The sequence below is a fragment of the Podarcis erhardii genome (genome assembly GCF_964252035.2).
Source record: "Podarcis erhardii genome assembly, chromosome: 14".
NCBI lineage: Eukaryota > Metazoa > Chordata > Lepidosauria > Squamata > Lacertidae > Podarcis > Podarcis erhardii.
In genome coordinates this window covers 24,261,605-24,287,456 of record NC_138503.1, presented here as the reverse complement: position 1 = coordinate 24,287,456, position 25,852 = coordinate 24,261,605, and positions in this window count along the sequence as shown.

Here is a 25,852-nt window from a genome sequence, read left to right as displayed (position 1 = left end):
GATCCTTTATCATCTTGGTTGCCTTCTTCTGCACATGTTCCAGCTTTTCAATATCCTTAGACTGTGGTGCCCAGAGATGGACAGTACTCCAGGTGTAGTCTGATGAAGGCAGAATAAAGCGGTACTATTATTTCCCTGATTGAGACACTATACTTCTGTTGATGCAGCCTAGAACAGCATTTTTTGAGAAACCGATGCTGGGTCTTAGTAATCGCAGCATCTTTTTCTAAGTGCTCAGCTAAGTCTATCCAATTCTCACTTTCTGAAACAACATGAGAACCAAAATAGAGTCATCTGTTGAAATCTGCACTTATTCAAAAGTTGTGATGCAGTTCTCTTGTCAAACATTGTTCACAGATATGCATGTATTAGGGGAAAGTGTGAATAAAAAATATATACTAATAAAATAAAATACAAAAATACATTATATTAAGAGAAATTGCTTCCAAAGATGTATGCATTTGTCAAAAGTGAATACAAAAATGTGCTAATTGGTAGAAATTTGCTCTAAAATGCTACAGAATTTTCATGACATGGTTTAAAAAGCAAATAAATAAATGTGGAGGACTGAATTTGAAACTGGAAAAAAGAGAAAGTAAAAATAATAATAATGAAATTGACAGATTCTTCAGTCCCTGTTTCTACTCCCATCAAATGATTGGCTTGTATGTTGTATTCCCTGACCTGCCTATTCTAGAGTGGAAATGTATTTTGTATCAAGTGAACACAAAGGCAAGCAAAATGCAATTAACTTTTTTTGTTAATTATAGGGATTGAGGGGAGATTCATTTGGTTCACACTGGAATGTGGACTTACTTAATTTACACTCTGAAACAATTGGCAGGTTTTGTCTTCCTTGTAGCAGTTCGTCACAACTTTGGCGGTTATGGCCTTGGGTAGAATCCTTTAGTCTTTTCTTCCCTACAATGGGGTGTGTGTGTGAAGTGGTGATTCACCCCCCTGTGGTGCCGATTCCAGGGTCCACTCTTAAAGGGGTTATATATATGGGTGTCACTAGCCATACACTGAGGGGTCGTCAGTGAACTACCCTGCGTGCGGGGATATGGGCTTGGCTGCCTGCTACACTCGCAGAGCACCCCCACATCCCATTTACCCTAATGTGCCCCAGTTCCCCCAGCTGGGGGGCTGGGAGGGATACATCCCAAGACCTAAGCCAAGGTGGAGGAACGGGGGTGCGGAGGGAGCGGACCGCCCCCGGACCACTATTCCAGAAGGGTGCCATCGCGGTGGCCCCCTGGACACGCGCTGCGCACCCCCGCGCACACCAGGTGCCACACCCCCACAGGCGGTCTGCCATGCCCTCATAATGTGTGCTGCGGCCCTGGGAGCACGCCCCCGTGGGTGGCATGCCATGCCCCTGGGATGCACATCACGCCCCATGGGGGGTGCCAGCCAAGCCCCCGCCTTCCCTCCGCCCCCGGTAGCGGATCATGCAGCTTCGTCACTGGTGCTGTGAGAAGAAGAACTTTCTGCTGCCTTCCAACATTCAGTTGAGGAGTCAAAAGGCCCCCAGCCATAAAACAAAACTGTAAAACACACCCAACCATTCCTCGAAGGAGGGTTTTCATTAACTGCCTAAGTAGGCCCCAATTCTTGATCACCAACTTGTTGATAAGCTTGCCTGGGGGAGTTCTAACTCATGCTTAAATATTAAAAGGGTAGCCTTCTTTAAATTATAGAAGTAAGCATATGGTCCAATTCATGTGTGTGTGTTTTTTTAAAAATGTTATTAATGATGAAAAGTAAAGACTTAAAGCCTTGCTATGCTAAGTCTCTCTCAGCATTAACTTTAGATCCGTTTCTTTTTTTAAAAAAAAAAAAGCAGGAAAGAATGAAATCATATGGTTTTAATAATATTTTACAGAACATATAACTACAGGTTGTAACCATATGTTTCCTCATTGCCTGTTCAGAAATATCTGCGCTAGATGTATAAAACAGCCAGCTTACCCCAAGTCCTCTTAACAAAGTATTTAAGCTAACGGGTATTACCGTATTTTTCGCTCTATAACACGCTCCCAACCATAACACGCATGTAGTTTTTAGAGGAGGAAAACAAGAAAAAAAATATTCTAAATGAAACAGTGGATGCATGATTTTTGTGGTTCATGCTGTGGCCACAGACATGTGATCTGACAGTGAGTTTGGAGTAGCCCAATGCAAAAATCCTGAGGATCCATGTGGATCCGTGTTTTGTAACCACGTTTTAAGTGGGGAGGGAAGGAAAAGCACTCAAGGGACAAGGAGCACGCGTGGGGTGGGTGGAGAAGGATGCTGCTAATAATGAAGAGGGGTATAAGGGGAGAAGGCTCCTCTCCTCTCCCGCTTTGCTCCTTTAAAGCAAGCAGGCTCTGCTTTTCTCCCTCCTCCCCACTCATCCCCGGCTTAAAAACTTTGCTGCTATTTAGCGAGCTGAGTGGGGAGGAGAGAGGGACAGAGAGCCTGCTTGCTTTAAAGGAACCAACCAGACAGGAGCCGCTTACACTCATGTAAGCGGCTCCTCTCCTCTCCCGCTTTGCTCCTTTAAAGAAGCAGGCTCTCTGTCCCTCTCTCCTCCCCACTCAGCGGCTTTTCTCCCGCTTTGCTGTTTCAAAGTGAGCCACAGAGGAGGGAAGGAAGGGGAACCATGGATCCTCTGCTCACGACTGCAGCAGATCCCCCCGCCACCCGTAGGCATTCCCTCCATAACACGCACAGACATTTCCCCTTACTTTCTAGGAGGAAAAAAGTGAGTGTTATGGTGCAAAAAATATGGTATATATTGGAGGGAAGCATTATGTTTGGATCCCATGAGCAACGGTGCACACCTTTGTTGGCTTATCTAAATAGCATAATCATTCTTTAATTTGAGAGGAGCCAAAATATCTACTTTCCTGTCTATTAATCATTGAAATGTGTGTGTGGGGGGGGGGTGTGTGTTAGGGCTGGGGATAACTTAGATTCAGTTCACACTTAAAGCCAAATCTATCAAATTCACCTTTTCTGAAACAACATGAGAACCTAAACATAGCTATACTTCAAAATTCTTATCCAAATTTTGGGACACAGTTCTCTAACCAAACAGTGTTTACAAACATGCATACATTAGGGCAGGCATAGGCAAACGCGGATCTCCAGATGTTTTGGGACTACAACTCCCATCATCCCTAGCTAACAGGACCAGTGGTCAGGGATGATGGGAGTTGTAGTCCCAAAACATCTGGAGGGCCAAGTTTGCCTATGCCTGCATTAGGGGGAAGCGTGCATTACAAAAAGGAATGTATCAATGAATAACATACCAAAATGCACTGTATCAGGAGAAATGGCTTGCAAAAATGTGTATGTAAGTCAAAACTGGATATGAAAATGTGTTCATTAGGAGAACTTTGGACAAATAGAATTCACATTAATAATAATAATAATAATTCCTGGTGGGAGAACTTTTTATACTCAGGGCCTGCTTGCTGGCTTCCCATAGGCATCTATTTAGCTGGCCACAGGGAGAACAGAATGCTGAACCAGCAGGGCTTTTCTTAACTTGTGGCTTACACACAGGAAGCTGTCTTATATCACATCAAACCCCTGGACCATGTAGCTCAGTATTGGCAACACTGAATAGCAGTGGTTCTTCAGGATTTCAGAGAGCGGTCTTTTCCAGTGCTACCTGGAGATGCCATCAGGGACTGGATATGGGTCCTTCTTCAGGCAAGGCAGAGGCTCTGCGACGGATCAATTGCGTTTCCCTCACAGTACTCCACAGCGTATTTTACCACACTTAAGAAGAGTTTAACTCACTCATCATTTTAACTCAGGTCCTGCTTTTCCCCCCTGTTCAGTCACTTCATCTTAAGATTCCCCGGAACTTACATATTTACATATCAGTGATCCAAGAATCCCTCTTTTCTTCCTGAGAGGCAAAAAACAAGGAAACAATCAACCCCAAATTAGCAAGGCAATCAGCATGCAAAAGGCTCCTCATTTAATAAGTGCTAACTTTTATTTTGCTAATAGGCTTGGAAAACAATAACACCATGTCCATGATACAATTTGATTAAATTGGCTTGGATGGCTTGGGGAGCTGTAATATGATTAAATGTCTGAGAGCTTGCTTTTTCTGTGGCTGATGGACAGATTCCTTCCTTCCATATTCCCTTCAGGGACCAAGTTTTGTGATGGTGTTAACCATTTCGAGGAACAAATCCTCTCGCCCCCACCACCCACATCTCGCTGCGGTGACCATTAATCTAAAGGAATGGGACCGACTTTGTTTCTTTTCTTTTTTTGAAAGAGCTGCACGCTCTCCTCTCTGCTTTCTCTTGCAGGGAGCTTTTGATTTTCAAATGTGAAATAATAACAATGCTTAATGTCTGTGCAGTGCTATGGCTTGCCCAAATCACTTAGCATCCACTCATTGATCAGCACAGTGTGCTCAACGTGGGGCTGCCCTTGGGCCTGATCCAAAGGCTCCAGATGGTGCAAAACACTGTGGATAGACTGTAGATTGGGAAAGCCTATCGCCAGGTCATAACTCTTGTGCTCAGAAGCTTGTGCTGACTGCCCATATGCTACCAGGTGAGGTTCAAGGCTCTTGCATTACTTTACAAGGCCCTCAATAACTTGGGTCCGAGATACCTCAGGGACTGCCTGACCCCTTAGATTCCTGCCTTTTCATTAAGGTCTTTTTTTGGGGGGGGTCACTGTCAGTGGTCCCCCATTGCTTGGATGCAGGAGCTGCACATTCTATATTGTGGACATAGGCGCCGACTCCATGGGGCCTGAGGGGGCCCGAGCCCCCTCAAAAATTCGTTTGGGGGGGGCTCTGCCCCCCCAATAATTTAAGAAAATTATTAGTTATATTATGCTTTGTAAAATCACAAAATTATGTTGGTATTTTTTATTTTCCTTGTTTGACGATAGTTACCTTTTAAAATACATTCAGTAATGAGTTAAAACAAAGCCACTCCCGATCTAGAGAGGGGGTGGGGTTGCGGGCTCTCGACCCATCAACAATCTCGCGGGGCTGGCGTCAGCCCCGCGAGAAGCGGGGATTCCCCCTAGCTCATTAATATTCATCGCCCACGGCGGCAGCCAATTGGCTGCCGCAAAGGGCGGGCCCTCACAGGTTCACTTAAGGTTGGGGCAGCCCGGGGCTCACCCCTTTCGTTCCCCCAGCAGCAGCGGTTTGGAGGTCTTGCCCCCCCCCCCAATATTTTTTATAAGTCGGTATGGGCCCCCGCCCCCCCAATATTTTTTATAAGTTGGCGCCCCTGATTGTGGACCCTAATTTATGGAACTTCCAGATGAAGTCAGACAGTCCCTTCGCTCAGTAGCAGAAAAAGGAGGTGTGGTGGGGGCAAATCGCCCGAGGTGTCATCCTGAGGGGGGTGACATTCGGCATGCCACCCACCCACCCACGACTCCCAAGCCTCCCCTGACGGGGGAAGGGAGGAGCTACAGTTAAAATATCCATCTCTCTCACGGAACCTGATTGAAAATGGATTTAAACTTGGCAGACCAAGTTTGTGCTAACCTCAGGATACTTCCCCCTCCCTCTGCATGTGACTTCATACTTCAGGCCTGGTGGTATCAAGTAGGCATGTCTCTTCTGGTAAACTTCGGAGGTCTTGCCATTCTCGCAGCACAAAGCAAAACTCATGTTTCCAGACGTGCAAATTCTCTTGTGCAGATGAGGTGACAAAAGATGGTGTTGAAACATTGGTGTGACTCCATCTTAGGCATTGCAAGTTTCACTCTGTCCCCTTGCAGCTTTGAACCCCTGACTCTATTGAGCATTCGCAAAATGTTCAGGTGAGATTAGCAATCGTTTGACTGGAAAGGCTGCCCTGGTGGCAGGGGCAGCTGTAGAGCCACCACTGTACAATTCTTTGGTGTGGTTTCAATTGGAACACTGTGTACCGTTCTGGTTGCCTTGCCTCAGAAAAGATATGGCAGAGTTGGAAAAGTTCCAGAAAAGGGCAATCAAAATGATCAAAGGAGAGGAGCGACTCTCCTATGGGGAAAGGCTGTAGCATTTGGGACTGTTTGGGTCAAAGGGAGATTAGGGGTGACTTGATAGAAGATGTAAAAATGATGGAGAAAGTGGATAGAGGAAAGCTTTTCTCCTTCTCTCATAACACTAGAACTCATTGGCTTCCAATGAAGCTGAACGTTGGAAAATTCAACATAGATAAATGAAAGAGCTTCTTCACATGTGAGACACCTCATTCATCAAGGATAAAGCTATCCATGGCTACTAGCCATGATGGTTATGCTTGCTCTCCATGGTCAAAGGCAGTAAAGCTTCTGAACACCTGTTGCTGGAAACTCCAGGAGGAGAGAGTACTCTTATGCTTGGGTCCTGCCTGGTTTTCCACTGAGGCATCTGGTTGGCCACTGTGTGAGCAGGATGCTGGTGTAGATGGGCCATTGGCCTGATCCAGGAAGCTCTTCTTACATTCTTATGTTCTGAGATTGACCATAGTGTTTTAAATGCAACAGGTTAAAGCTCATTTTCCTCTGCTAACTCAGCACTGGCAATTCTGTCACTTTTGAGGGTGCTATAGAGTTGTTAGGAGACACATTTTCCCCTCCCAGTGCTACAATTCCCATAGTTCCCCATGAAAAGGGATTGTTAAAGCACTCTGGGTATTGGAGATTTGTGAGGGGAGGAGCAGGAATCTCCTAACAATCCTCAGCACCCTTAACAAACTACAGCTCCCATCATTCTTTTGGGGAAGCTATGACTGTTTACATTGGCATCACAGCACTTTACATGTGTGGTGGGAACATGGCTGGTGTTAACTATTTGATGACAAAAACAAAGTGTGGTGTGTGCGCGCGAGCCTGCATGCATGCATGCATGAACCAGAGGCATTTGTCATACACTAGTCTTCCCAGACCTAATAAATGGCTTGCATCAAGTTAACGGCACAATTTGCTAATAATAGTTGTTGATGTGATCCATGAAAATCATTCTGGCAGTCTAATTTTTTTGGCAAGCGTACAAATGTTTTATGAAGCACATGTGGCCTGTGAAAAGTGGCCAATGCAAAGGTAATCCTTCTCCCTCTCCATCTTGCTCCCCCTGGCCAAAAATGAGAGAGGTGAACATATGAATTGTTATTCTTCTTTCTTTCTTCATAACATTGGAGGCCGATTTTCATGGCATGAGAAGCAAAGGGTTTCTGATGGGCATGTGATATTAGGAATCATCATCATCGCAAAAACAAAAGGTCACCTGCCTGCTCAGAACTCTTTTACCTTCCCTTCATATTTCCAGATACTTTGCCCAAACCTGTGCTGAAATCTGCCCTCCGCTTTCTCAGAATTTTTATTCCCCAGCAAAAGAAGCTTCCCCTTTACTGTCTCATTCTCATAGCACTAAAAAATAAAAATCAGTGGGAGCTGGGTTTTGAGCTTAATGTTGTGGGATGACTGAGGGTGGCACAGGGTTTTTTAAATCTTTCTTTCCAGTAAAATTCACTAAACATTCATCTCCCCTTTGATATTTTCAAATTAAAGTATTTATTTTCTCATTACAGTTGTACCTTGGTTTTCGAACAGCTTAGTTCTCAAACGTTTTGGCTCCTGAACACCACAAAACTGGAAATGACTGTTCCAGTTTGCAAACTAATTTTGGAAGCTGAACGTATGACGGGGCTTCCACGGCTTCAGTTGGCTACAGGAGCTTTGGTTTCCAAACATTTTGGAAGTTGAATGGACTTCCAGAATGGATTCCATTCGACTTCCAAGGTACCACTGTACTTAACAAGGATGGTTAGAAAAAACAATTTAGGTAAAAATTTCAGTTTCCACTTCAAGTGCAAAATTCATTGGTAGCCAAAGACGTGAATACACTCCTATTTTTTTTAGGGTATTTGTTTAACTTTAAGGGGATTCTGTTAGCACCTGTCTGGACATTTATCAAGGAATTAAATCTTCACATTCACCTCAAAGTCTAAGGCAAAAAATGGTGTCAGATTTGGTGGTATCCAAAGGCTGGTGAATGAGATAGAATGATAGTTTAGCACGCACACACACACTCCCAGTGTTGGACTGCCCAATAGGTAGATTAAGCACCATCAAAGCAGGGGTACCAGAAACAACACAAGAGAGAATATATAAATATATATATATGATATTTGATATTTCAAAAAAACATAGAAGTAGGGGATGTCCAACTAAAATAGATCAAAATAATGTGAGGAAATCAGATCCTCTCATGTGTCACAATAAATATTTGACCTAGCCACTGTGATCCACGCGACGGTCACCTCCAGACTGGATTATTGTAACTCACTCTACGTGGGGCTGCCCTTGAGACTGACCCAGAAACTCCAGCAGGTGCAGAATGCTGCAGCGAAGCTCCTTACGGGGTCTTCGCTGCGAGATCACATTCACCCGGTGCTATACCAGCTGAACTGGCTCCCGGTGGAGTACAGGATCAGGTTTAAGGTGCTGGTTTTAACCTTTAAAGCCCTATACAGCCTAGGACCCTCGTACCTACGGGACCGCCTCTCCTGATATGCCCCACAGAGAAACTTACGGTCTTCAAATAAAAACATCTTGAAGGTCCCAGGCCACAGAGAAGTTAGGCTGGCCTCAACTAGAGCCAGGGCTTTTTCGGCCGTGGCTCCGACCTGGTGGAACACTCTGTCACAAGACACTAGGGCCCTGCGGGACTTGACATCTTTCCGCAGGGCCTGCAAGACAGAGCTGTTCCGCCAGGCCTTTGGCCAGGGCACAGCCTGACTCCCTCCTTCGGCAATCTTCGCGGAGCTCTGGCCCAATGGTGGCCAATGGCTTGAATTTAATTAATTTTATAATAAATGATTTTAGAGAGTTGTTTGTGCTGTGCTTTTGTACTGTTTTATTGTTGTTAGCCGCCCTGAGCCCGGCTTCAGCTGGGGAGGGTGGGATATAAATAAAAATTATTATTATTATTATTATTATTATTATTATTATTATTATTATTATTATCATCTTCTCCTGAATTATATGTACTTGCTTCATTGTTGTTTTTCATATACATACATAAAAATAGTGGCTTGCACTCTTTATAAAGATTTGAGGAGTGAGTTTATTACTCCTCTATTATTGTGCATGCCAAGTCGCTCAACCATTGCTACTGTGTCCTCTCTTCTAGCAGATCAAGGTGATCAGGTGACAGCAAAAACTGCAATGTTTTTAGTGGGGGAAATTAGAATAGGATCTATTATTTGATTATTGATGTAACCCCCCCCCAAACTATAATTCTATAGTTAAGTTTTTACCTTTATCTTCAGTACATTTTATTTTATTTTATTTTATTGCTATGGCTAGTGGCAGATGCAAATAAAGATTCTCCAGATTCTACATATACATAAAAAATAGTGTATGGTGTATAATTTTATTTCACTTTTAATTCCACGTGACTAAGGTAAGTGGCAGAATGAAGATAACCAAAAATATATTTAATTTTATGGGTTAGTATTGTTCTTAGTTTGGATTATGTATGGGTCACCACAATCTTTTCGCTGTTTAGGGCCTCTCAGAGTCTTAATCTGGCCCTGTTACCATCCATGCTTAACTACAGCCTGATATCAAAACTACAAGACTGTGCCCTGCCATCAGCAGACATCTTACGTAATGATGAGGAGGCTAAAGATTTTCCTGCTAAGAGTGAATGAGCTGATAATGACTATAACCTGGAAGGTATAGTCAGACAAGGTGTTTTGGGGTATACTGCTCTTCATGCCCATTATTTCCCCCCAGAAGAACCTGCCATTACGCACTATGCAATCACTGACACTCCAAAGGGGTGTAGTTCAACGGCAAGATTGAGCAACGTGCTAATGATAGGCCTCGTGGTGATAAAACCAGAGGTTAGTGGTCATGAGAAATGTCAATACATCATCACCACCACCCAGGAAATTGAAGACTATCTTAACTGGTATTCAGCACGAGTAACTATACTGTCTACTCAGATGGAACGGATGACGGGAGATCACGTCCTTGCAGTCCAAAGACAAAAAAGGGTTGTGCTGGGGGGAAGGAAGAAGAAAAGACGTCCTGTGCTGTTCGTGCTGTTTCACTTAAATGATGTTTCTAAAGAACAGAGTGAGGAGTAAATGCATCAAGAGGAGGGATGGATGGAACCATCTATTCCTGGTCCATTCCAACTTCACATCAGTTTAATCCCTTCTGTCCCATTCCCACACCCATACAAATAGAGCCGTACCTTGGTTTTTGAACAGCTTAGCTCCCGAACGTTTTGGCTCCTGAACGACGCAAACCAGGAAGCATCTGAACATGGTTTGCGAACTATTTTTGGAAGCCGAACGTCTGATGGGGCTTCTGCAGCTTCTGATTGGCTGCAGGAACTTCCTGTAGCCAATCATAAGCTGTGAATTGGTTTTCGAACATTTTGGAAGTTGAACGGACTTCCAGAACAGATTCCGTTCAACTTCCAAGGTACGACATTTATTTATTTATTTATTTATTTATTTACCCAACTTTTTCTCCAAGTAGCTCGAGATGACTTGCTTGGCTCTTACCCTTATTTAATTCCCACAAGAACCCTGTGAGGTAGCTTAGGCTGAGAAGTAGATACTGGCCCAAGGTCAACCAATGAGCACCATGGCCGAGTGGAAAGTTGAACCCTGGTCTTCCAGGTCCTAATCTGCTACTATTAGCACTACATAACACTGCAAAATGGGGGGGGGAGAGAGATAGTATTAATTGTGTATACTTGTTGAGGGAGGAAGATATAACCCTTCTCCCTCTGCTACAGCCGTTTTCTCTATTTTTTGCTCCTCAGCTGAAAAACAATCCTGAAAATATAGCAAAGCATCTGAACACATTTCGCAGCATGAAAACCTCAGCAGGACACCAAAACACCATGCTAGCTTCATGGGGAAATTATTTTCCTCGTTTCACTTTTTACTTTTACAGCTTTTCCATAATGCTGGGGATCCACCTCCCCACCTCCCATGAGTTGCTCTCTCCTTTTGCCTAACGCTTTGCACACGGACTGAGCATTTCAACAGAGAAGCATGTTAAGAGTGCTTTTTTGTGTGTGCGCGCATGAAAGAATGGAAAATCCAAGGCGTTTGCATTGCAGTAACAATTGCACAGAGAAAGCCAGAGCCTGTGATTCTTGGAAGGGTTTTCACGGCACAGCTATTGCTCATTTCTCTCCAGCTGTCTGTGATAAAGGTTCATAGGCAGTTTTGTGTATAATTATATGAGGTTCTGCAAGCAAACCCAGGCAGCCAGGAGGATGGGAGCATGCCGTTCTCCTCACACTTGTTATGGTCCCAGGCTTTTCGAAAAATTTTGTAGACAAAATAAGGTTCCTTTCATTAAAATGGGATTTATTTGTGGTTCAATAGCCTGGGGGTTGTCGAAAGGAGGGTATTCCACCGTTGGGTCAAACACAGCCTTGAGCTCTTGCCATTTAATTATATGGTTTCTGACACCTAAGCAGACTTTTCTTTTCTGTTGTTTTTTTAAAAAAAAAAAACACCAGAAAAATGATGCAATGGCCACAAGAAATTCCTATCCCAGATGGAGAAAGTATAAACATTCAGATACAAACGGATCTGGATTAGTGTTCTGGCTGAATAAGGGTGATTCAAACCACACTTTTGTAGGATTTTATTGGCACCTGAATTAGAAATTATTAATCCAAATGGAGATTTGGCCATGCACGTATTTCTTGTGTTGAAAGCAGATGGATCATAAATATGTAGCACATTCCTCCCCCCCACCTCTCCCATGAATGATGGAGCTAGAGGTGGTTCCCCCCCCCCCTTCTCTTCCTCATCCAGAAAAAATAAATGTAACTCCTTCTGTTTGTTAAAACAGGAAGCATATCAACGTACATGAAGCTTGTGTTTAACTGTAGGAACTGCTCATAAATTTCTGATGGTTCTAGAGGCTCAAATAGCACATAAGAGATGGTAAGTCAGAAAATGATCCTTAATTTTTTGAAAAAATAAAAAAATAATTTTCACTTTTAACATTTCTCATCATACACAAATCATAATCATTTTACATATAGGATTCTCAGAATCCCCGAACTTCCCTCCACAGTTTCCCCAGATATACTTTTCAAACGGCATCTTATCATATTCTCCATATTTTCTTAAATCCCAATTTTCATCATAATTCTCGCTTCATTGCAAGTGTTTTTAAAATCCTGCCAATGTTTTCAGTTGTTTGCAGTGTCCTTTCAAGTAACTTAAAAAAATTCCCCATTCTTTATTAAATTTATTTTCCTCTTCATCTCTGATTTTTCCCAGTCATTTCGCCAATTCGGCATAGTTCATCATCTTTATCAGCCATTCGTTTTTGTAGGCAAATTTTCCTCCTTCCATCTTTGGGCAAGTAGCAGCCGCGCAGATCTTGTAGCATACCTAAATAGTCTCTCCTGGTCTTTAGGTACAGTATTTCTTGACCTAAAACCTAGTAAGAAAGTGTCAGGGGTTTTTTTGGTTTGTTTTTTTTACAAAAGTTATTTTAAACATTTTTTTCAACTCATTATAAATCATTTCCCAGTATGCTTTTGATTTTTTGCACGTCCACCACATGTGGTAAAATGTGCCTTCCTTCTTTTTACACTTCCAACATGTATCTGTAGCAGTGCTATACATTTTTGCTAGTTTAGTAGGAATTAGGTACCAGCGATACATCATTTTCATATAATTCTCTTTCAACATACAACATGCTGTAAATTTTAAATCTTTGGTAAGTCAGAAAATGAACCTGTAAGAGAGGGACACTTTAGAGATCCCTGCAGCACGACACCACCAGTGGATCCTCTTAATTAGCAAAGGGGCAGCAGGGCTAGGTTTACACAAACTGAGGGCGCACTCAAGATTGCCCACACCGAACCTATGTTCAACATCAATAATAATAATTTATTATTTATTATTTATTATTTATTATTTATTATTTATTATTTATTATTTATTATTTATTATTTATTATTTATTATTTATTATTTATTATTTATTATTTATTATTTATTATTTATACCCTGCCCATCCGGCTGGGTTTCCCCAGCCACTCTGGGTGGCTTCCAACTAAAGATTAAAAATACATGAAAACACCAGTCATTGAAAACTTCCCTAAATAGGGCTGCCTTCAGATGTCTTCTAAACATCAGCTAGTTATTTATTTCTTTGTCATCTGATGGGAGGGCGTTCCACAGGGCACGCGCCACTACTGAGAAGGCCCTCTGCCTGGTTCTCTGTAACTTCGCTTCTCGCAGGGAGGGAACCACCAGAAGGCCCTTGGAGTTGGATCTCAGTGTCCGGGCTGAAAGATGGGGGTGGAGATGCTCCTTCAGGTATACTGGACCAAGACCGTTCAGGGCTTTAAAGGTCAGCGCCAACACTTTGAATTGTGCTCAGAAATGTACTGGGAGCCAGTGTAGGTCTTTTACCTCAACTGTATGTTAAAATAGGATTCAGAACACCTTTTAAAAATCCTTTGCTACATCCCCCCAAATTGTTTGGGAATAGATTTGAGGTATGTGCCGCCCCCCCCCCCCCCCCCCGCAGGGCAGCACTGGGTGAATCAGTCCACAGATCAGGGCCACAGGCCAGATTATGGGGTCTTTGCACAGTCCTACTAACAAGTGCCAATTGGGACAGAAATCAAGGAGGGCAATGGCAGGTGGACCCAGAGCCAATTCCACGGGGAGACAGTTAGTTGAAGCTGAGTCTTTATCCTCCTGCCTGCTATGTTCTCAAAACTGAGGCTAAAGAAAAATTCAGAGATTGGCCTTTTAAGGAAGGCTGTGTTGCGTTTTGTGGATTGTTTTGGTATGTACAAATTAGGTAGGTTTGTCTTTAAATGAGAACTGAACTGAGTTTCTCCCTCGCCTCTAGTCTTAACTAACTTCTTAGCTGCTGTGGTACGACAGGTCTTAGCAGAAAGGACCCCTTACAATCCTAAGATTACCTCCACATAAACCCTGATTCTCATCAGTGAGCCGCAGAGGTCAGAGGTCCTCACGACACCAAAACATTTGGGTCTATGGCCACCCAGATCATACAAGAGATGCTTCTAAGGTCATATGCCGGCTTAGAGAAGCCTGCTGATACCAATTTCAGCCCTGAACAGGAACAGTGGGAAGTTGGGGAGAGGGGAGGGGGAACGTAGACCTGTTTCTTTGCCTGAATCGCTCACCCCATCTGCTTTGCAGTAGGGGGTTTGGTAAGGAACGTACACAGTGCCTGTAATGAGCACAGATCAAAGCTCTTTCTTGTGTCAAATTGGGAAGAATAATGAACAAGGTATTTAAGCTTCCATAATCGCCAAAGCAGTGCTGCATGGCAACAAGGCCTGTTGAGTCCTTGGGTAATAGTGCAGTTTGTGGTTTTTGCGTGATGGTCTACACAGGATGATGGGAGCAGAGAAGGGGTCCAACAGCTTTTATCAGTCGGCTGAATGCTTCTTCTATACCTATGGATAGATGAAACTTGTCCTTTTCAGGTGCTCTCAGTTTTTCAGTTTTCCCTCAACTTTAAGTTTAATTCTCTGCATCAGTTTGGGATTTATTTATCTTTTTTAAAAAGTTCGCATGCAAATTCACCAGCAATTTAGCACACTTGTCTTTTAATGTACACTCTTTTTAATGCACCTTTGCCTAAATAGAGACATTTTTTTAAAAAAAGTTTTAGGATAATAAGAATGCACCCTTGCCTAAATAGAGACATTTTTTTAAAAAAAGTTTTAGGATAATAAGAATGCACCCTTGCCTAAATAGAGACATTTTTTTAAAAAAAGTTTTAGGATAATAAGAATACTCACATCTGTATAGTAATGTAACAATATATTTTTTTATTCTCACTTTCTTTTTTCTTGCTTTTTTCTCACTTTCTTTTTTATAAATGAAATTATTCTAATAGAATATTTTTGAAAACACAAAAATTATACACCACTTGTTTATAATCAAACCTCTACGAGAAACATTACAAATATCAATAAAAACAGTTGAAAGACAGTAAAAGATTCAAAGAAGTCTGCATCTATGTAGCTGGATAAATTCCCCTAAACAAAAATGCTTTAAGCAGACGCTGAAAAGTGTGAAGCATCTGCCTGATGTCAACAGGCAGGGAGTTCCAAAGTGTAGATGCTGCCATGCAGAAAGACTGTTTTCCTACAACTGTAGGGTGAGCATTGTAAAGGTAAAGGGACCCCTGACCATTAGGTCCAGTCGTGGCCGACTCTGGGGTTGCGGCGCTCATCTTGCTTTATTGGCCGAGGGAGCCGGCGTACAGCTTCCGGGTCATGTGGCCAGCATGACTAAGCCGCTTCTGGCGAACCAGAGCAGCGCACAGAAACGCCGTTTACCTTCCCGCTGGAGCGGTACCTATTTATCTACTTGCACTTTGATGTGCTTTCAAACTGCTAGGTTGGCAGGAGCAGGGACTGAGCAACGGGAGCTCACCCCGTCGCGGGGATTCGAACTATAACAGTTCCCGGTCCACTGATCAAAGTCGTTGAGAGGGCACATATGGGGTAAATTGGACAAGCCTTAAGGACTTTATATAGCAATAGTAACATACTGAACTGAGCCCAGTAAGAAATCAGCAACCAGTGCGGATCTCTAAGCAGAGGTTTTATATGTTGACTGGATCTCATGTCTGTCTGCACTGTGCTGCAGCATTCTCAACTGACTGCAGTTTCTGGGTCAGACACAAGGGAAGCCCCACATGGAGTGCATTGCAGTAACGCAGTCTTGAAGTCACCAATGCTTGAGCTAAGATGGCCAAACTCTTCTAGTCCAGGAACTGTCGAAACTGTCGCACGAAATGCAGCTTGCGAAAGCCACTTTTGGCCCAGAGGTTGCCTGGGCCTCCGGTGACCAATCTGGGTCCAGAAGCACCCGCAGCTTGCATACCTGTTGCTTCAGGGGGACTTACAGCCCCATCCAGGGCAAGCAATTTCAGACACAGGAACCACTCACCCACAATGCCTCCACCTTGCCAGGATGAGCTCCATTTATTTCCCCTCATCCATTCTGCCACTGCATTATAATACATTCTTATACATTATCGTTGCTAATATATGCATTGTTAAAGAGCACTTTCTCATAACATAGACATTTTTCCACACTTTTTTTTTCCAGTTGTAGAACTGCATTGCAAAATTTGGAAAAGTGCACATTTCACAAGATAGCTATGTTTCAGTTTGTAATTTGTTCCGGGAAATGCAGATTAGGTAGGCTCTCATTCAAAGGAAAACCAAACTGAATTTCTCCCTCATTTCTACCCCTGCTCCACCTCTCCCTGTTTCCCATAAATATCACCAGAAGCAGTTGAGTTAAACCCTTAGTGGAATTATCCTCCTCCTCCTCCTCTTTTTTTTCCTTTTTTCCTTTTTTTTTTTTTTTTTTTTTACAAGCCTGCACACTTCCTCTTCTCGGGTCCCCTTGTTAATTTTACTCGGCCAGGATTCACTTAGCATTTGCTTTGAGGGATAATTGACAGGCAAGACGACACCCATTCGCGAGAAAGCCATAAATCAGAAATAATTTCCAAAATTGGCTGAAAGGCTGAAGTGTTGAATAGGCAAATACAGGTAAAAATCTCTTTATTAGGCCTGACAGGAACGGCAAATGTCAGTGGAGGATTTCCTTACATGCTGGACGAGATTAATTTTGTGGGGCCTTCTCCAGGCTTGCTTTTGTGCTGGGTGGCAAGGCTGCTCTCTAACAAGTCTATCTGCAGCAGTTTCCTGAAGGCAGGCAAGTAGGCGCTCATTTGTCCTCAATTGATGAGCAGTCAAGAATGCTCTGGAAGGAAGAGTCTGCTTCTTTCTGTAGCTTACCTGAAGGGCCGATTTTCACCGAATGTTTTCTTTTTCTTTTTGGTCCCTTCACAGAAAAGTACTCTTGGTGGAATACCCACAGTAAGTGTTAAGGCGTACCTATGTGACATACTTAAACCAGCTTCACAAATCTTTCCCCTCTCTGGGGAAGTGAAATCCTACAAGGAGGAGCTGGTGGTGACATCAGAACTGAGCATTCTTTGCATCCTTGTCAAACTACATTACCCAAGAGTCTTGGGAGGGTGGGAGCCAGGATAGTGAAAGAGGCATCTATTGGTTTATTTTATTGAAAATATTCATAACTGACATTCTTCTAAGGTGATTCTAGGGGATGGGAGCGCAAAATGAATCAGACTTGTCGTTAGACGCAGGTGAAAAAAAGGCAGGTGAAAGATGTAGACTACAGGTGGGGAACCTCAAGCCCAGGGGCCAAATGTGGCCCTCCAGGACTCTTTGTCTGGCCGACTGGTCTCACCCGCACCTCAGACCACACCTCTCACCAATTCCAACCCCTTTCACACCTGGCCAATTTGTCTACAGGCAAATTCCTTCCTGGCTCCGAATACGGCAACCATTGGCAAGGTCAGGAGGCACAAACAGTCAAAACTGATTAAACAGAATAAAGCCAAGAGAATAAAGCAAAGTTAAAGCAGAAACCTGAAAGGTGAATTAGGTTTAAAATGCTTGATAAAGAATTGACCTAAAAAGTAAATAAACAATTAATGATAAGGGAGGGAGGGATGCTCTTCGGCCAATTGCACTGTAGAAGGAACACACATCTGGCTTTTAGACATAGCTGCCCAACCAGGCATGGTAGTAGGCAATGCCTAACCAGCCAGCAAGGCACTGCCCAACAGGTAGGGCCACTGATTGGCCCATTTCAAGCTAGTCCTCTTGCAGGAAAACCCACCCTGTGATTCTGCCGGCCAGGTGAATTCCCAACAAGCCAGCAGACGCATGGTCCTGGCTGCCAGGGAGAGTGGCCAAGGGCGAAGGGCCACAACCGCTGCCCTCCTGAGAAAGAGGTGAGCAGCTATTGCAGTCCCAGTCCCAGTGCTATCCTCCGCTGGCAGTGACTAAAGTGAGGTGTGATAAAATAAAGTCAAGCAGACAATGATCTGGATTTGTAAAATGTCCACAACTTTGTTGAGTAAAGATGTAGGTGGAATTGTGGCTCAGGCATTGGGTGTATATCCATTTTAGCCTCGTGCCAGAGGACTGGAACCGCTTCAGAGTTGTGACAAGGATTACGGTGTCCCCAAGATGCTGATCTACTGAAGTGGACATCCAAAGCACTTCTGCAAGCTCAATGGCCCATCTGCCCCATTCTCAGCTTCTGGATGGAGACGTCCACCGAGGCCTGTCTAATCCATGCTATGTTAAACAGTGACAACACTGAAATTAAGGAGAAGGAAGCTGGCATCCAGTGTCACCCCCAAGACTGGATGGATGTAAGGAGGCTGGTCTGGATGAGGGCAGACGGAGGTTGATGGGGCAAAGCTCGATTCTCCCTAATGGACCAATCCCTGATGATCATTACCAGTTTAATTGGCATTTCTCATTTTTGCAGAGGGAGAGACGGGATATTTGTGGATTAATGCCACATTTTATGAGCAATCCAGTAAATGAAGTTTCAAGCATGTTGGCTCTATAACCTTCCCTGCCACATTCCTGCTTTGTGTAGGAGTCAAAGCAAATTCAACACAAGTATATTGCAAATACAAGTATGTAAACCAGTGGGAAACATTTTCATGGGTTGTGTCATAAAGGAAGTCTCAACCAATGGCAGTTATGCTGCCCGGACCAATAAATGCACTTCCCAGATGCGCAGCTGACTCTTAACTGCTAAGTGCTCTGGGGTGGGGAGAAAGTCTAGGAGAAAAATGTGGGTTATTTTACATGTTTTGATTTCTGAGTCTTACTGTGATTTTAAGTACATGTTTTCAGATGTACTTCACCGCAGGGACAGGCTAATCTGTCCATTGTGGACTCTCTCAGTTTCTCATTTATTTCCAACGTAACTTTAGTTATCGACATTTCTTCATCTCACTAATAATAAAAATAAAATCCTCATGAAATTTAAACCACATTTTAAAGTGCATTTCTCCTAATACAGTGGTACCTCGGGTTACATACGCTTCAGGTTACATATGTTTCAGGTTACACACTCCACTAACCCAGAAATAGTGCTTCAGGTTAAGAACTTTGCTTCAGGATAAGAACAGAAATTGGGCTCTGGCGGCATGGCAGCAGCAGGAGGCCCCATTAGCTAAAGTGGTGCTTTAAGAACAGTTAAGAACTGTTAAGAACAGTTTCAGGTTAAGAACGGACCTCCGGAACGAATTAAGTATTTAACCCAAGGTACCACTGTATACACATTTCCATATGTAATTTTACGAAATATATACAATTTTGCAAGCAATGTCTCCTAATACAATTCATTTTTATATGGTATTTCCATACCATATTTCTTCCTGCTGCTTAGCAATTGGAATGTACTCTGCTAGATGCTAAAGGTTTTCTTTCTTTCTTTTTAAAGATTAAAACATTCTACTCCAGAGCACCTGTATGAAGTTTATGGGCCATTTTGAGAACCCCTACATTAAAGTACACAGCCCCAGCTTGAATGAGCTAGTGGTGTGACTCAGTGGAAAGTAAGTTGTTCGTATCTCCATCTTCTCCTTTGTTGAACTGGATAATTATGGCTATATGTATGTGTGAGAGACAGTGTGGGTGGGTGGAACTATAGGCAAATACTTCAGCATGAAATTTTTGTGGAGGAAGATCTTGCAGAGGAATGGTGACAACAAATTAGTTTCTTCTTTAGGCTCGAGGATCTGCTTCCAGAGGCACTGTTGGAAAACCCAGACACCTCCTCCCTTCCTCCATCCTGACCTGCCCCCCCCAAATCCATGCCAATTAAGAATATTGTTTTTTCCATTTTTCCTCATTAGCAGCAACCACCACCACCACTGGCAGCTGTAGCTTATTTAATGTGTGGGCTTTATTTCTCAGTATAATGAATTGCAGGGATCGAGCACTGAGGGGCTGGAACTTAAAGCACACCATATCTTCAACTGTGCCTTGAGGAATTCAACTTTTGTGTCACTCTTGGCAAATGCAACCCCCCTGCAAAAAGTGGAGAAACCTCCACGTGTGTCTCTTTTTCAGGCTAAAAAAGTTACCTTGTATTGTTGTTGTTGTTTAGTCGTTTAGTCATGTCCGACTCTTCGTGACCCCATGGACCAGAGCACGCCAGGCACTCCTGTCTTCCACTGCCTCCCGCAGTTTAGTCAAACTCATCCTGGTAGCTTCGAGAACACTGTCCAACCATCTCGTCCTCTGTTGTCCCCTTCTCCTTGTGCCCTCCATCTTTCCCAACATCAGGGTCTTTTCCAGGGAGTCTTCTCTTCTCATGAGGTGCCCAAAGTACTGGAGCCTCAGCTTCACGATCTGTCCTTCCACTGAGCACTCAGGGCTGATTTCCTTAAGAATGGAGATATTTGATCTTCTTGCAATCCATGGGACTCTCAAGAGTGTCCTCCAGCACCATAATTCAAAGGCATCAATTCTTCGGCGATCAGCCTTCTTTATGGTCCAGCTCTCACTTCCATACATCACTACTAGGAAAACCATAGCTTTAACTATATGGACCTTTGTTGGCAAGGTGATGTCTCTGCTTTTTAAGATGCTGTCTAGGTTTGTCATTGCTTTCCTCCCAAGAAGCAGGCGTCTTTTAATTTCGTGACTGCTGTCACCTTGCATAGCAGACAGCATATAAAATGTTAAGTGCTTAATGCTGGGCCTGCACTGGAGAATGTAGGTCAGTGGCAGAGTGGTCAGCTGTAGCTCAGTGGTAGGTTATCTGCTTTGCATGCACAAGGTCCCAGGGTTTGATCCCTGACATCTACAGGTAGAACTGGGTATGCCAACTGTCTGAACCCTCAGAGAGATGGTGCTATGCTGTGTAGATAGTATTGAGCTGAATAGATCAATTGTTTGACTCAGTATAAGGCTACAAACTGTAGGTTGCAGGAAACCACAGGAGGCAAGAGTGCTCTTGTGCTTGGGTCCTCCTTGCAGGTTTCTCCCAGGCAACTGGTTGTCCATCATGAGAAGAGAATGCTGATTTAACAGACTATTCTTACATTCTTAAGGCAGCTTCCCATATTCCCATGTGTTGCACAAGCTCAGATCTGTTGGGCTTGAATGCAGTGGGCTCTAAGTCCTCACTTCACCCATGACCCTCACTGTCTGGCCTCAAAAAGCATCCAGGAGTTTTACGACATCTTAGAGACTAAGAACTATGATTCAGCTGAGTTCAAAACCCACCAACATTCTACATAAATTCTCCAGTGCTGAAAAATAAGGCTGAAAAATAAAAGCCCCTTTTTTTTTTGTAGGGGAAGATAATTTTTGAGAAACCAGAGGGCAGATTTCATCCCAGCACTAGCCCTAAACACAATTTCTCTACCAGCCACCCAAGTGTTTTTTATCAATGCATCAGATCAAAGATGCAAATGAATGAATGAACGAACGGAAACCCTAAGTTAGTCATGCCCATAAATTTCCATGACCCTACTCTAAGTAGGAATAACATTGGCTGCAACCCTGTGTAAGCTTCAGTATTTATAAATTTACCCTGTTGATTCATAATTCAGGAGCAGTGGAGTTTCAAGCAGTGTAAACCAGTGGAACAATTAAGGACCAGGGCAAGAATAATAATCTCATCAGGATTTTGCGTATCATTATTCAGATGATTAGTTATATTCTTCCACAAATGAAGCTGTCCTAATGAGGGGCTGAAGAGGCAGAGAGCGACAGGTCCTCTGATGTATCTGCAATCCTGAGGGTTCTTGCTGGCCAGGAGAAGGGCATTATGGGAGCTGCTCTTTTAGCTGGGCCAGCTCAAAGCTAGTTCAGGAGAAGAACCTGGACCAGGTCCCACTCTGGGGAATGGACTGGCTTAGAAGCCAAGCAGCTCCCATAATGCCCCATTTGGGGGAGGACGTAGCTACCACTGGTTGAGTTCAGAGGACACTTTTACCATCTTCCAAGTGTTTCCTTATCTGTTAATTTTCATGTTTTTTGTGACCTTTCACATGATATACAAGCCACTTCTGGATGCTTAGCAGTTATTTCCATGTCCATTGTTTTCAGGGGAAAAGAAACAATGTTTGCAACCTTGTTAACTCAGAAAATCACAGGAGTTTTGCCCATAATTTCCCTGTGATTTTCATGATCATGCCACCTCTGCTCACGAAACAAAATTTGAGGTTCCATCCCAGCATACAGTTCTTTCTCATCATTTAAAATTTAGGATGACATGGCAGTATATTGATCAAAAATCCAGTTTCATAATGCAACAGGTACTGCCATGTCAAAGGAAATGTTAGAAATTAGAAGTGCTAGCATTAAAACCAGTAAAATCAATACAATATACCCCACCTCTGAATTCAGCCACTGTTAGCATTATCATTTTCCTCAGTCAAATTTTTGGTGCATGACTTCCATGGTGGTCAGCTAACCCTGGCATGGTAAGTAATGGCAAAATTAACCAAGAAAGCAAATTTTAGGGTCGTATCAAAATAATGGAGACCCGTCAAATGGCCCGAGTGTTTATTATGAATGTTAAGTGTAACATGGCCATTGATGCATATAAGTACTTTCTTTTGATGTGAAGTACATTGCTTTTAAATATATTTCTTTCTACATCCCTATTCCATAAATATGAAGTGGGTGGGAATGAAACTGTCCTATACGTCTTTATTTTCCATGCACTGGGATTCTCTTCCAGCACTCTAGCCGCACCTTTTTGATCTGGATCTGCCAGAGCTTGAACACCCACCAAGCCAATTGCTAATCAGCTCGCCCGACTGTAATTCTTACAGACCATTTTACAACTGGAGCCTAATAAATAACAACTGTGAGAAATAGCCTTCAGACAGTAAAGGAGTTGGAAGTTCCCCTTAATAGCCCTTTTAAACACAGTATTAATTAATTCCATGCGTTCCTACAGGATTATCAACTTTACAGTGCAACTACAAGGGAAAACTTTAAGGGAGCCACGAAGATGTTTTGTTTCTCGTGGCTTGTCATCACTGTTTCTTAGCTCAGAGAATAAACCTAAAAATAAGAATAAGCATCCCACTTTGCTTCCTTCTTTGCAAGCCTCTTCTCTGATTTCTCTCATTGGCCCTTGTCAGAGTATGTTGGGGAACGATCAGGCTACACCCATATCTAGACCTGGAGACAGGGGTAGGAGGGAATTCATTTCAGTTCACATTTTAATATGAACCAACTTAATCCACTTTTCCTCAGTTTTTGTCAAAGGCAGATATTCAAACATCCCCAGAAATGATAGACATTGCGGATGTTCTTTGAATGTGCCAGACACCATAGAACATATTCTTTTCTACTGTCCATTGTACAACCAGCTAAGGAAATGCATGCTATCCCCTTTTCTGGGTAGTCTAACATCACAACACAATAAAAATATCAGATTCTATCTGTCTGACATTAACCCAGAAGTAACTGCAAGGGTGGCTAAGTTTTTGTCAGTAGTATCTCACAGAGTAGTGAATGGCACTATTTAGCAGGAAGAAAGTCCAATGAAAATCCTCATTATTACATACATATTTTACATGGCTGTTTATTTGTATATATTTTAAAATTTTATATATGGATGTTTTATGATGGCCTATATTTGTAATGCCAAATAAAGGTTTGGCGAAGTAAGAACTTTCCACAAAACTTCCTTCAATTTTTCCATGCAGTTCTCCAGACAAAAATTTATGCACAAAATTATGTACATTGGGGGAAAGTGTACATAAAATGCATGTTTGTGTGTGTGAAAATAACATACAAAAATTTCATATATTAGTCAAAAATACTTGCAAAAAAAAGTGTATAAAGCTACAACTCCCAGTGTTCCCTGGAAAGAGGGGTTGGCTGTGAAACCACTCTGAGAACTCTAGTTCTATGAGGGGAATAGGGGCCTCCTAACATTTCTCAGGACCCTTTACAAACTACAACTCCCAGAATTGTCGGGGGAAGCCGTGTCTGCTTAAAGTGGTATCATAGTGCTTTAAATGCATGGTGTGGATGAGGCCTTAACTGGCTCCATCTGTTCTTGGCTCTGGCTACCCCCTGCTGGCCTTTCTGCTTTCCACTCTGCTAGTCCGAGTAGCCATCAGTCAATACCTGAGGATCATAAAATCAGCAAAATGCAACTGAACCATGCTCACAGGCTAAGGTGCGTGCATTGTATCCCACAATCCTATGCTCACTTACTTGGGAGTCCATCCCATTGAGCTCACCAGGACTTCCTTCTGAGTTTGATTGTGCTGTTTGGCAAGTGATGGATCAGATTTGTTGTAAGGCGATTGCTCCCCCTTGACATCAACCCTCAACTTAAAGACACGGCTGGGCAGAGCTTCTCCTACTCTCCAAGCCACTCTAGGATAAGATGATAAGAAGATTACAAGTAAAGCCTCTGTTTAGCAGTTCCGCCATATCCCTGTCAGACACAGCAAGTTAAATTATAGCGCAGGCCGCCAATGAATTGATCATCCACTCAGCCTCTGTAACCTAAGGGGAGAAAGGATCCTTGACAAGAATAAGTGAAGTAATCCCAGGAAAGTTTATTTTAGTTGGGAGGGGTTGGACAAGTGCCCTTAGAAGGCCCTCTGGGAAGGCAACACAGGCTGAAACTGGGAGCTCTGAGCTGCTTTCCCCCTCGACTGTTAAAATTATGAATGCTATGGCGAGAGCAGCTGTCTCTCCCTCTATCTCTCAATTTCTCTCAAACACACAACTCGCAGTCAGCTAATGAAACTGATTGCCAAGCCCTGACCAAACACTACTTCTTCACACAGTGTATAATTGTAGTATCCCGTGAGTCTGAGATAGGCCACACACACCACAAAAAATGATGGAAAGGAAAATGAAGAGGAAACAGTGTGTGGTCCTGTTCCAATGAGCACTTGGTACAGCCTTGTTCTGGTTAACATGATTTATGTTAGGGCATATGTAGGTTAGGGCATCATGCATAACCTCTAGATGTTTCTCTGGAAAAGCATTTCCTTTCCTTCTACCATCAGCTTTTGAAATGAACTTGTTAATGGAAGTTACTTCTGACTCGCGCTCTGAAGAATATCTGCAAGTACAGTGATGGAGCTGGGTGGGTATTTTTCACATAGCACTTCCAAGAAACTGGTCTTGTTGAGCAACAGCCATTTGGCCACATTCACACACGGCATTTTGTGACTGAGAAATGACGTTTAAGAGTATTAGTACACTGTTCAAATATTCTGGGTGTGTGTGGATGTACATTTCTTCTTCCTATAATCCTGCAGAGAAAGTTTGAATCTTTTCCTCTGGGGAAAAATGGGCTGGATCCAACAAAATCAATGCACAAAATGAATGACTTCCACTCACACAGTAAAAGTTCCTCTACTTCCCCTCTGCAAAATCTGCTCCAGAGCAGATTGTGGGGTGGGTGAAAAGTCAGCTTTTTAATCCAATGGCTGAATATCCATGATGGCTGCTGTCTCCCATTCATTATCAACAATTCACGAACATTTTTACTTCAAATATGAATAGTTCCCAGTTTTCTCCCTCTCCATCTTGCTTGGTTGAGTGTGAATGTGGGTACCATGCTACATTACTCTACTGTGGATGTGGGGAAGCTTTTGCCCTCCAAATGCTGCTGAACTACATCTCCCATTATCCCTGGCCATTGGTAATGCGTACTGGGGCTGATGGGTGCTGTAATTCATCAATGTCTGGAGGGCCAAAGGATCTTGACACCTACTCCGTTGCTCATGAAACATGGTGGGGTGGGACATATTATTAGTTAGCAGGTCATAACGAGGGAGAACATTGTCTTCACACTGAGCTTCCACTTCTTTAAGTTTTCTGGGTCCCTCTTCCCCTCCCCTTCCCACTCAATGCAAAATGACATCTCATCCAAAGCTTTCTCGCGTCATCTTAATCTCTCTTATTTTGCACTTTATACCTTTTTGCT